We start from the raw sequence: 12618 nt of genomic DNA, 5'->3' as shown, positions 1-12618 counted from the left end.
GTATAAATGTGGATGTGTAACCGATGTGATTCTGCAATCTGTATTTGGGGTAAAAATCGGAGTTCATAACCCACTTGAATCTAATGTATGAAATATGATATGTCAAGAGCTCTGTAATGTTTTGAACAACCAATAAAAAAAAAATAGGAAAAAAATCAAGGGAATCAGAGAATTTGAAGCCATATTTAATCTGCAACAATTACCCATACTCTTTTGGTTACAAATTATAGAAAATTAAGATCAAACTGAATTAAACAATAAGGAGAAATTACTGATTTATATAATAGAAAACTCTGAAATTTGAATGCAGCTTGATCCCTAGGCTTGACCTCTGTTTCTAGGTACTAGTCATTTTCCAACTTTTGGCTTCAGCAACATGTGGTGGCATGATTTGCTGCTCATCATTTAAAACCACATCCTCTCAGACCTGATATTCTGGGGAAAAGAATTTGTTTTCCTGCTGTTCAAATGAAGAAACTAGAACACATGGGATAGTTCTGTATGTGCTTATTTGGCTTCTTTGAGGTAGACATGCATTCCTGAATCACTGTGACAAGCACACTGATCAACTTTAATTCACCAGATCTATGTTATAAGTGGCTACTCCACAAGCCTGGAGATATCTTCACTTGAGAAACATCAGAGAGGAATGTAGTATGGGACAACTCCACAGAAACAGAACACTACATTTACTGTTATCAGTATCATGGCAGCTGCTGGGCAGCAGAGCAGCAAATGTTCATCATAAAATTATGTCTTCTATATGATGTGCACATATGTATTCATATTTTTAAGAGCATAGAAAAAATAGGAGAATAAGAAAGTCTAGCTGCTCCACATACGCATTTTTAAAGTATATTTTTTAGTTATACATGGACACAATATCTTTATTTTGTTTATTTTGTTTATGTGATACTGAGGATGGAACCCAGTGCCTCACATGTACAAGGCAAGCGCTCTGCCAATAAGCCCCCACATATTCTTATGACGAATAAGCAAGGAAAAATCATCAGACATTTGTGGAATTCCCACATCCTAGCACAACACTAAATCAAAACACTAAAGTTAAAATCAAGATTTGATAAAATAATCACTTTTTAAATATGAGAGATAGTATGCGATAAACATCCACATTTGCATTTGTACAAAGGAAGTTTTCAAATTTGTCTACTGGACATGTGGACAACAAAAATTTCTTGAACGACAGTTTTTCAGATGAGTTTTGATGAAGATGCAGGAAGGTTAGTAGTTCTACACATGTGCATTTTTCCTCATTAAGCTCCTAGTGTTTATTCTGGAAAGTTGCTCTTCAGCCCTTTTTTCCTTCCAGTTACTCATATGACTCAGATTTTTTTCTCTCTGGGATAGGAAAATTAAAATATATTCTTTCTACTAGTTGTTTTTCTAGACATTGAAGTCATGACGTTGACAGTGAATTGACTTCCCAACAACATAGACTTGCATTAATTTGGGACTTTGAGGAACTATTTATAAAATGTCTTTAGTCGCTCAAAATTTCACCTTGAACCTACTTTGTGATATATCAGCAACAAGGATTTGTAGATGGGTTACAATTCTATTTCTGACTTCCTAAGCCTCAGTACTTGAATAGTTGACTAAATAATTTTACTTTCATATTGGTTTCCTTGTTTAGGATCTCCATTCAATGTACATAATACATATCACTAAGATAGTGTATTACATGTGATAAATAACAAGTAGTGGGAAAGGCTTGATTTAATGACAAATACCTTTCCAGATTATTCAATGTCCACATACAATCTTATTTCAGAAAAAAAATTAGTGTGCCGATGTAGCTACCAGTCTATTTCAGCTCTTTACTTTCCTCCTCCATAATTTATAAAGAAATATCCTCTTCTTTCAGTTAAATGTTAGTCATGTTCATATATGTGACTGAAAAATTACATGTAACTGAAAATGTCAGTACTATTGCTCCCCACTTGAGTTTCACACCTTAGAGGTAACTACTTTTAACCATATATATTTTTAACTTTTTATATTTTAAAAATGATTATATTAACTTGTCTTGATCTTTTACTTTAGGAAAATGCTTTCCCACTGAGCTGTACACCCCCACTTTCTGAAATACAAATTGTCAAAACATTTCTAAACTACAAATTAGGGATTGTTGCTTCTACTGCTGTCTTTGTCACCAAATTTCATATGACTACCACCTATGGGGTCACATGTAAATAAAGTAAGCAATTTGAAAAAGGAAATGTTATTTGTATTTTATAGTTATTATTAGGCTATTTCATAAGGTATTAGATATTTGTGAAAAATACTTGGTCAATAATGTTTTATTGTTTTGATAAAATTAGTTAATCTACCAAAGAACTGTTAACACCTTGTCAAATCTCAAAAAATAAGATATGTTACTTCTAAAATGCATTTCTTCACTTTTGACCTAGAAATCACATGTTGCCTAAAAAAAAACTCAGAAAGTACAAAAAAAGCACAGCGCTATCATCCCAGAACAAATGAAACTTTTGACACAATTTTATTTTTAACATATGTAGAATTTTCATGTAACTTTAAGTGATAATAATTATGTTCATTGTTGTGAGATTTGGAAGAGAGAATAGTACCTGGTCATACAAAAATAATGTCTCAGTTTGAAAAGTTATACACAAACCCATTCCCAAGAGTGCAGCTTCAAAAGCTCTATGTTAAAGATAAACACTAATTTTAAGAAAGGGTTGTTTTAGAGAAACTATTCTGAACAAAGGGATAGTATTATTAACTCCACTAAAAATACTTTATTCTGATTCTTCATCAACTTAGCCAAGTAAGGGAAAAGTAATGAAGCTAAATCTTCTCTCTTGTTTGGCTATAGAAAAAGATACACAAAATGAGTAAAGATATATTTAGAGAAGTAGAGGGTAATCAGATTTATAGAACATAAATTTCAAAGGGAGAACTTGAGACTCCATTGAGCAGTGTTGGATCATCAGTGAACACTGAGATGGAGCATATCAAATGGTAGTTCCTTCAAAGGAATATTGACCTTGACTGTATATGGAATGGATCAGAATAAAGACTAGATATAAGAAGACTCATTTTTTTTTAAAAGTATACTTGAGATGCGTAAAGAACCTAGAATATGTTTATGCAATAATAAAAATGGAAAATACAAAACTGATGCTAATAACATTCCAAGGAAAAATATTTAAAAATCTGGGGGAATAGTTGGATGTGACCATTAAGGTAGATAATTCAAATGTGGTTCTAAAATGCCAGGTCTGAAAAATAAAGAATAATGATATTAAGAATTCAAGATCTGATTTGGGATAGGAGGATAGCTAATAGGACTAGTTGGAGTGGTCAGTGAGTGGGAAATTCAGATTTAAAAATCCAAGAACAGAAGAAATTGTGTAAGAGAGAATGGACCAGGTAGTAGTTCAGAACCTGCAAGCATGGATCATTTGTTCCACACGAGGTGTCAGGTTGTAGACATGGATGTAAGCCCAAAGGATGTTTGTGGCAACAAGATAAATATAGTATCTGCTTTTCTGAGCTTAATGTTTCTGTGGAAGGAGAAAGTAGAACTTGTATATAAATAAAGGAGACTTTCAGATAGTAATGTGAACTGAGAAAAATATTTAAAAGGATGATTTGGAATTTTTGCTGGCAGGAGGTATTAATTTAGACTTAGGTAGTAAAGCTAAGCTTCTTCAAAAAATTATTTTTTTACCTGTGACTTGAACAAAATAAGAGCTAGACATGAGAAGAGCTAGGAAAGAGTGACTTGGCAGAGGCATGATGAAGAGCAAATGTCCTGAGGGAAGAATGAGCTTTGTACCCTGAAGAACAAGAAAGGCCAATGCATACCTGGAGCCTAGAAAATAAAGAGAAGTTTGTAGATGACAAGTTTTGAAAAGACAGATGGGTATGCATCACATCATGAAGTTTCTTATTGGTACTGGTAAAGAGCTTGGACTTTATTCTAAGTTCAACAAAAAAGTATTTGCGTGTTTTAAGTAATATTTCATATCTACTCAGGTTTTAATAACCTCTCTGCCTACCAAGAATCAAATGGAGTAGTGGTGCAAGAATTAAATCAGGTAGACCAGTTGGCAGATGGTTGCAGCCACACAAGTGGGATGTGATAATGATCAGAATTAGGACTGTAACAGCAGAGACAGAAAAAGAGAAGAAATGGGGAGACATGGAAATATATGTTGGAGATAGAAGTGTTTTGAACAATTGAACATTCGTTATGAGAAAAAGAACAGCTTGGAGTTCCCAAGTTTGACTCAGACCAAGACAAGAATAGGGGGAAAAAAACTGAAATACCTGTCATGGCTCTGTAAAGTTGGCAATATTGCTTAGAGAGAGCAAGTAAGTTATAGATGTATGGGTCCGAATTCCAGCTAGAGATACAAAATTAAAAATCAGCAGCATGTGGAGAGTTTTTAATTTGGGGGACTGTATGTCATCACCTAGGCAGAGAATGTAGCTAGATATGAGTAGTTTGGCACTAAGCCCTGCCTCATCTTAATATTCAGAAGCTGAGCAGGGAGAAGGAGGAACCAGTAAATAAATTTTAAGGAGTGTTCAGTAAGGTGGGAAAAAATGTGATTATAATTCAAGAGAATGTTCCAAGAAGGATACAGAAGTCAAATTTGTGAAATGTACCTTAGAGTGAATGAGAAGAAGAGAAGATTTATCATTAGGCTGAGTTACACAGAAGTTATACATGACTTCACGAAAGTCATTTGTATAGAATGGTAAGAAAAGATGAGGGTAGAGGTTACCAATCTGGAACAATTCTGGTGCCCAGAACACTTTAAGCAATGTCAGGAGAACTTCTTAGTTGTCACAGTTGGAGGATGGGGACCAGATGCCACTCATACCTAGAGGCAGATGTAGGAGATGCAGCTAAGGATCCTATGGCCCAGAGCAGAGCCTCCCCCAACAAAGAATTATCCAGCCCCAAATAGTGCTAAGGATGAGAAACTCTGAATTAAAATAAGGAGATGACATGTGAAGAGATATAATAAAATGTAGAGAGAATTATTAAAAATCTTTGACAAAATTGGCTAAAATGAGAAACATGGAAATATGGTAATGATTGGAGGAAAACATGTAGTAAGAAAACAATTTTGGCAGGAAGAGTCTTCTGTATTTTTAAATCTTTGCTTATTTTTATGGGGCATATTAATGGTAGTAATACGTTAGAAAAGTTAATCATGTAGTCAATAGAGGGTAAAATTGTAGAGTGGTATCATTTATGGCAGAAAATTCCAACCACCTCTGAAGTGGGTCCTTTGGGAAGAGATAGAATATTTTCTCATGGTAAGAAGAAAGATTGGTACAAATAAAAGCAGGAGGGAGATATGTTGGTCCTTGAATGCTAATGGGATAGTTGAAATGCCTGAAATTTAACATGGACAAAAATTAATTATTACCTTCCAGTCACATGCACACATCCACACAGATGCATGTTTATCCTTGACTCAACCTCTACTTTCTACAGTCACTGATCCTTTTATCTATACCGGAAATGGCTTCATATCTATTCCTTTATTACTTTCCTCAGAGATGTTATCTTAATTCAAATCTCCATCATTTTCTTTCCTATGTAGTTACAATAACTTCTGGAGGGATAATTCTCCAGTCTTGTCTCTATAAATGCTCTACACAGAGCTGTATTGACTCTAGACCACAAACCTGAGCCCATCACCATGTACTTAAAATACCTTCTTGAATCTTGACTTTTTTTCAGGAAAAATTACAAAATATTAACCAAAATGTTCTTTATAATGTGTTGTCTATACTCCTTATCCATCAACAATCCTTTTGCTTTCTGCCCAATTCAAGCCAAAACCAAGGATTTGATTTTCCCAAAATGTTCTGTATAGTTTGTGTACCCACTTGAATGAGGTCTGTTTTGCACTGTATAAGTGAAGCTCAGTAGAACGTTGCAAGAAAAGATTAGATGATAGGACCTGTAAGAAGAAAATTGAGTTGAAAACATATAAACATAGTCATTATTTCAAAAAGTACCTTTAGGAAAAAAAGGAAGAGCTACAGGATGGCATTATGAGAGACAGGGGCAATGATTAGGTTCTAGGCATAAAGCACATATTTTTCTAAAGTTTGTTTAGCCTTTGCTTAGACAAAAGGATTTGAAATGTTTATAAGCATATAGAAAAGCTCTGATGTAGGGGCATGGTAAACACTGATTATGAAAATAAGGACAGAAATGATAGCAAGGTCCTGATAAGGAAGGACAGGATAAAATCAAGAGTATAGGAGAGATTAGTTCGGATTACAAAGGAAAAGTATTTAGCTTTCCTTGGAGACAAAGAAAAGGACATAATCACAAAAGAAGATGAGTAGAAATTTTGCTGTAGAAGTAGGAGGCCAATATGAAAGATTTGCTTCAGGAGTAAAACTGAAGAATTTTGTTTGCTTCTGGAATGTTCTCAGTAAAATATTATCTACTAAGGGAACTCTGCTAAGGATGGGAGGATTAGGACTTGTGGAAAGTCTAAGTTTGGGAAAAGAAAGATCAGCACAAAAAAAAATGGGGGCTTGAGAGGAGATAATGCAAAATATTGCCAAATAGCAATGAAGGAGCAAGCCAGATCATGAACTTTGATCCAGCCCTCAGTGCTGAGTGAGCACAGGCAAATGCCAGATTCAGGCACACATTTGTACTGTGGTTGCTGTTATCACCTGCTACTTAATGCTGATTTTACTCATGATAATTTTGTGATCCTTAGTCACAATGTCTTCAAATCTCAATTTCCATTATCTGCAAAATACAGATAACTATGCTTAGATCAAAGAGAGGTTGGGCTATCTTGTGAACTGTGTAATTATATTAATAACTGGGTGACATTAGTAAATATAAGCTCTTGTACCCTGAGGTCACAGAACCTGAGATGGGGTCCTTCAATCAGTATGGTTTTCTGATATTCTTCAACAGCCACGACTCCCCAGAATAAGAGCAGAAACAATAGTAAACAACAGTGATGACCCAGTTTGAAAAGTGTGTCCCTTGTAGCAAAGGTGAATGAGCAATGGTTGAATGTGGCATAGTCATTGGCCAATACCATCTCGGGTAAGAAAGTGTGGTTAATAAGCCTCTGCTCTACAACAGCATCTAGGGATCAAAGATCTGTGACGAGACCCTCACTCTGATCCTGAGCCTGAATAGTCACTCCATATCTAATAGTGTCAGGCAGACATGAGCTCTTCTCTTTTTGTGAGTTAGTACACTTGACTTGAAGTTTTTCTATTTCTATGCCCTATTAAAATCTGAAAAGATCATTAGAGGTCTAGACACACATTTTCATAGCCTGCTGGGCTTTTGTTCCTATGCAAGTTATCTCTGAAACATGAACCAGCATCTGCTTTATTGCTCTTTAACCTACTACCCACCTCAAAGCTTACTCTCTCTCATTATTTCAACTTCTCTTAATTTTATGAGTTCCTCTTTTTTCTTCTCCTGTATCTCAACATGTTTCACTCCTCTCTTCCCTTCTTGAAGCAAAAATGGTATACTCTGGGTCCCTCACCTTATCACCTGTGTTTCTTTCATCTTAACATTTGATGTCTGACATGTAGTCCTCTCTAACTCCATCTATCCTAAGAATGCATACAAAGTATTTTCAAAATGAAGATACATATTTTCCCAAAAGATGTCTAGTGCTAAATTAAAGATAAATAAACATTCCTCCACAATTGCTCAAGAGTTGAGATCCTATTTTCTCTTGAACAGCCAGCACTGCAGTACTTAAGTAATAAATGTGCCTGGAGTCAAGAGACCTAGGCTCAGTGCCATCTCTAGCTATGAATAAGTTATTCATTTTGTATGCACTTCAAAGGTAGTAATATATACTCTCAATGTTGTGGCAATTAAATAAGAGATAGCTTTAGAGTGCTTTGTACTATGTTCAGTATATAAAATGTGCACAAGAGTGAATGCTATTTAATTTCTTGGGATAAAGGGGGGTTGAATTTTTTACCCAATTCCAAATCTCTGTCACTTTATCTTTTTTTGTATCAACTTATAATTCATTTATTTATTTATTTATTATTTTTATTTTATTTTATTTTTTTTTTTTTGCTGTATTGCAGGTTGAGTTTCTTGAAGAATTAGGACAGATCCAGGATTTGATGCCCAAATTCTGATTTTTGCATTCTTCTAAGTATAATTTCTATAAAGAATTGATTTTCCATGTGACCACTTTCTGATTTATAATTTATACTTCACAAAATAACTATAAAAGGCTCATGTTCAGCAAATACATAGAAAACACAGAATTCCCACTTCTTGCTGAGCTGAGCCAAAGTGCCCAAGTCTAAGACTGCTAGGCTCCAAAAATGCTAAGGAATAGGGGGATAATGTTTGCTTAGAGTTCATTAAAGCTCTAAGGGAAAATTATTTCAAGAAAATACTGTTGAGAATTTTTAAGTTATACTTCATAATTGTAAGTAATATATAACACTTTTAGGTAAAAACTCTGTTCATTTTTGCACATACAAGTGGTGTCCCAAGACAAGTAAGGAGGAGATGGAAATATTATGATGGTATAGCAGCATGTGGCCAGATACCATCCTGGACAAAAAAAAAAAAAAATGGGACTATGCTTGGAAAATTGACTTGATATATATATTTGAAAGTAAATGTTTCAAAAATTTCACTTTAATTTCAGCAGATAATATGAATAAATATGGTTTGAAATAAAAAGAGAAAGAGACCCTTGTAGAGGAAGTATAGTTATTCTTCCATTAATAACATCATCATAATTAAATATCTTGACCTTTTTTTATATATCAGACATTGTGTTTATAGATATACACAATTACTTCAATGAATCATTGCAGAAATCCCACTTTCAAAATCAGAAAGATGAGCTTCAAGATTTTTAAATTAATGACTTTAGATCACTATCTTAGTCCAGCCGGGCTATTATAACAAAATACCATAAAATGGGTGGCTTATAAAATAGAAATTTATTTCTTACAGTTCAGGTAGCTGAGAAGTCCACATTAAGGTGCCAGCAGATTCAGTGTTTGGTGAGGTTCTGCCTTCTGGTTCAGTGATGGTGCCTTCTAGCTGTGTTCTCAATGGTACAAGGGCAGAACTTTGATCTTTTCAGCCCCTCAGGAGGGTTTTAATCCTAGTCAGGAGGGATCTGCCCTCATGACCTAACATTCTTCCAAAACTCTCCTAACATCATCACCTTGGGGATAAGTTCCTAAGCAGGCACACATTCAGAAATGGTGGGTTCACAGGGGTTGGACAAGATACCACCCTGCCTTCCAGAACAAATATCTTCTCCTCCTGAGACACAAACACATGGGGACCATATTACAGACCTTAAGCAGGTTAAGTCACATTAACTGCTTCCCTTCTATAGAAAGCATGCCTTCAGTCAGATTTAATATGAACAGACTTAAGTAACAGTAGCAATATCTTTTAAAAGAGAAATTTCCATACAAGAGACCTATGTTTCTATAATTTCATGAATTATCTTTAGAGACCTTATCAATAGAGCAAAGACAGCAAAGAAGTAGAAATTAATAAGACAAAAACATCATATTTTGCGGTGATTGGATTTGTTAGTCTTTGTGACTAATAATCTGAATTTCATTATCATTTATTCAGCATCGGTATGTAGCCTGTTTATCATGAATCATTGTAAAGTAGCTACTTATAATGAATGTGTTTTCATTTTGGTAAAATTCACCTAGTTGCTATGGTGATAGCCATTACAAAATGAGTAAAATAAAATCAAGATCACTGCATGTACAGAGTATAATCAATGAGGTAGTACTCTAAAAATGGACATTTGTTATTTTGTATATGATTAGAGTATGAAATAAAATCATATTTATGCTAAACTGTAGGTATTTCCAGTATTACATTAAGGGTATGAGAGAAGGTGAAAAGCAACAGCATGATTTAAAAAAATGAGTTATATAAGATGTGCTACATTGAGGTTTAAGTATATAATAAAACATATTGGTTTCAGTTCAGGGATTATAAAATTCAGTATTTTGAAAAATCAACCTATGTCTCATCCGTGTTACACTAAACGTATGGTTTGCTCCTTTTTGTTCCTCTTTACTCAACAAAGGAAAATGGAAAATGCTTCTTTTTTTTTTTTTTTTTTTCCTTCTTAAACCAAAGACTACTTGGTTTGGCAGAAAATCAAAACCACACAATTCTTCACATGATAGTTTTAGGTTTTTTCTTCATTTCTCTCTCTCTCTCTCTCTCTCTCTCTCTCTTTTTTTTTTTTTTTTTTTTTACAAATTCACCCTTCCCAAGTTCAAAATAAGTGTTTTCTGGTGATGACAGATTGAATATGGCTTTGGAACACTTGAGAAAAATCCTAGAACTCAAGTGCTTTGGCTACCTCTTATTTACATGAAAAAAAAAAAAAATGCTGCCTGTCCCTCTTCCTGGAACAGAAACAGAGAAACGTATGGGAATATGAAGAACAGAGTTGATGAAGTTTAATCTGCTTTCTTACACTGTGAGAAATTTATAAGTCTGTTTCTTACCAGATGCTGTAATTCTTCCCAGATTGAAGATAAATTGTTGAATTCTAAGAGAATGGAATTCATAGAAAACCATTAGCCCTGACAATTCATAGACAAAATAAAGCACATTATTCATTCCCTGTTCTTGTAACATAGTATCAGCTTTTAAAAAATATGAAAGGATGCTCACATACATTTTCCCACCTGTTTAGGAAATAATGGACTTATTTATGAACAACAAGAATGCCAATTTTATTAAAGAATGTAAAATGAAATGGAGAGATGAAATCTAGGGATGCAATATAAGACTTAGCAAAAATCCCAGCAGTGATGCTGAGAGTCAAAGCTTCTTTTTGTTCTGTTGTGTTTGTTATGTTTTGCTTTTGCTTTTAGTAACCTTGCTCTGGTTACCTCTTTCAATTGCAAATATTAAGAACCTGAGACTTATTAGCTAGTTGGAGATGATGTCCTGAGGTTTTTCATCCATAAAACCTTGAAAATTTCCTTCCCACATGCAGGAAAAAAAAAAAAAAAAAGCCCAGGATATGGAAGAGAGAAGCCTTCTTATTTTATCATTAAGCACACATCCCCAGCCTCTGTGAATTTATCACATTCCCTCGATCACTGCCTGTCTCATACTAGAAATTAACATACATTTTATTTTTCTTTCTCTAACATTAAAAATGCATTGCAATGAATAATATAGCAGGGTTGTGTATAAAACTAAACCTTCCACATCCTCTTTTAAATGTTTGTTCTTCAGCAGTGATCCTCAGAGGAAAACATATTGAAAGGATGAACAGTAATTTAATTTTTTATCATAAGCATTAGTGGCAAAAAAAGGACAAAAGTACTTTGCAGCGCTAAAGAAAAGAGATGAGATATTCATCAAGGGAAAATGCTGCCATCAGATTGACTGCCAGGTCATGCATATTCTTTTTCTTTTCAAGTAGAGAAAATCATAAGATTAATATGCAGACCCTGGAAACATTTCCTTTGTATGTCATAAGCAGCAAATAGGGAAGACACTTTCTCTATACTATTGGTGCTTTTCGAGAGATATCTAACAGCTTTTATTTTTAAACTGAGATACTAAACAACATTTTAATTAAAATATGAATCCAAAATTCAAAACTACGTTGTTTTCCAATGTCTCTTGAATTATGCTCTTTTCTACAGATAAGATAAGAAAAAAAGTCCATTATAAATCAAGTTTGATTATTAATTAGCTGTGTAAAGTAAGGGAGGGAAAAGCTCAATTTTGACTGGTGCCCAGAGCCATAATAATATATGATACTTTCACATTAATTTCTTTGTTTGGGCTAAGACAAAGCTTTAAAAAAGAGAATTTGACTGCAGGCAAAATTCAGCAAAACACTTCTGCCAATTATTGCTTTTTTCAGAGATATTAAAAAGAAAGTTAAAGATGAAATATTATATTTCATTTTAAAAAGAAAGTTTAGAAGTTATTTCATATTTGACTGTCATATTACTAGAGTCTATAATATTTGATCCATGAGTAATGGAAAAAAATATTTAATTGGAAAGTTTTATGATCTGTGAGGAAATAAAACCAGGACTCATGTAGCAATAACTCTATTAAACAATAATATAATTAAATTGCTCACCTAGACTTGAAGGTCTCTGTTTAATTACCTATCCTGACCTTCAGTTGTAGAACCATGTACAGGAACAAAATCATAGTACTGGCAGCCTCCTATCCTTAAAAATCCAGAATCTTCTCCTCCTAAGTCTCATTTCTAGTTTTTTATTTTTTACCCTGGAGCAGAGATCCCTAAACCTCTTCTGTTCACAGTAACTGTTAGTGTTTCAGCCATTTTTTAAGTGTCCCCAAGCCAAAGGAAACAGTTCATTTATTAATTTGTGAGAAGTATTATCTCTTAACAAGTTGGTAGACATTTGAAAAGCTAACACAAAAAAAAAATTCAAAGGAAAAAATGGTATTGTTGCATTATCAAATTAATGCAACTTATTATTAGTGGGATGGATAATTCTGTTGGACATAGCAGGATCTCTCAAATCTTGGAACTGGATAGGACACCCAAACTTTCACTTTGAACTTTGTATTTA

This window comes from Callospermophilus lateralis, chromosome 17, assembly GCF_048772815.1.
Source record: "Callospermophilus lateralis isolate mCalLat2 chromosome 17, mCalLat2.hap1, whole genome shotgun sequence".
NCBI lineage: Eukaryota > Metazoa > Chordata > Mammalia > Rodentia > Sciuridae > Callospermophilus > Callospermophilus lateralis.
Note: the sequence above shows the minus strand (reverse complement) of the source record.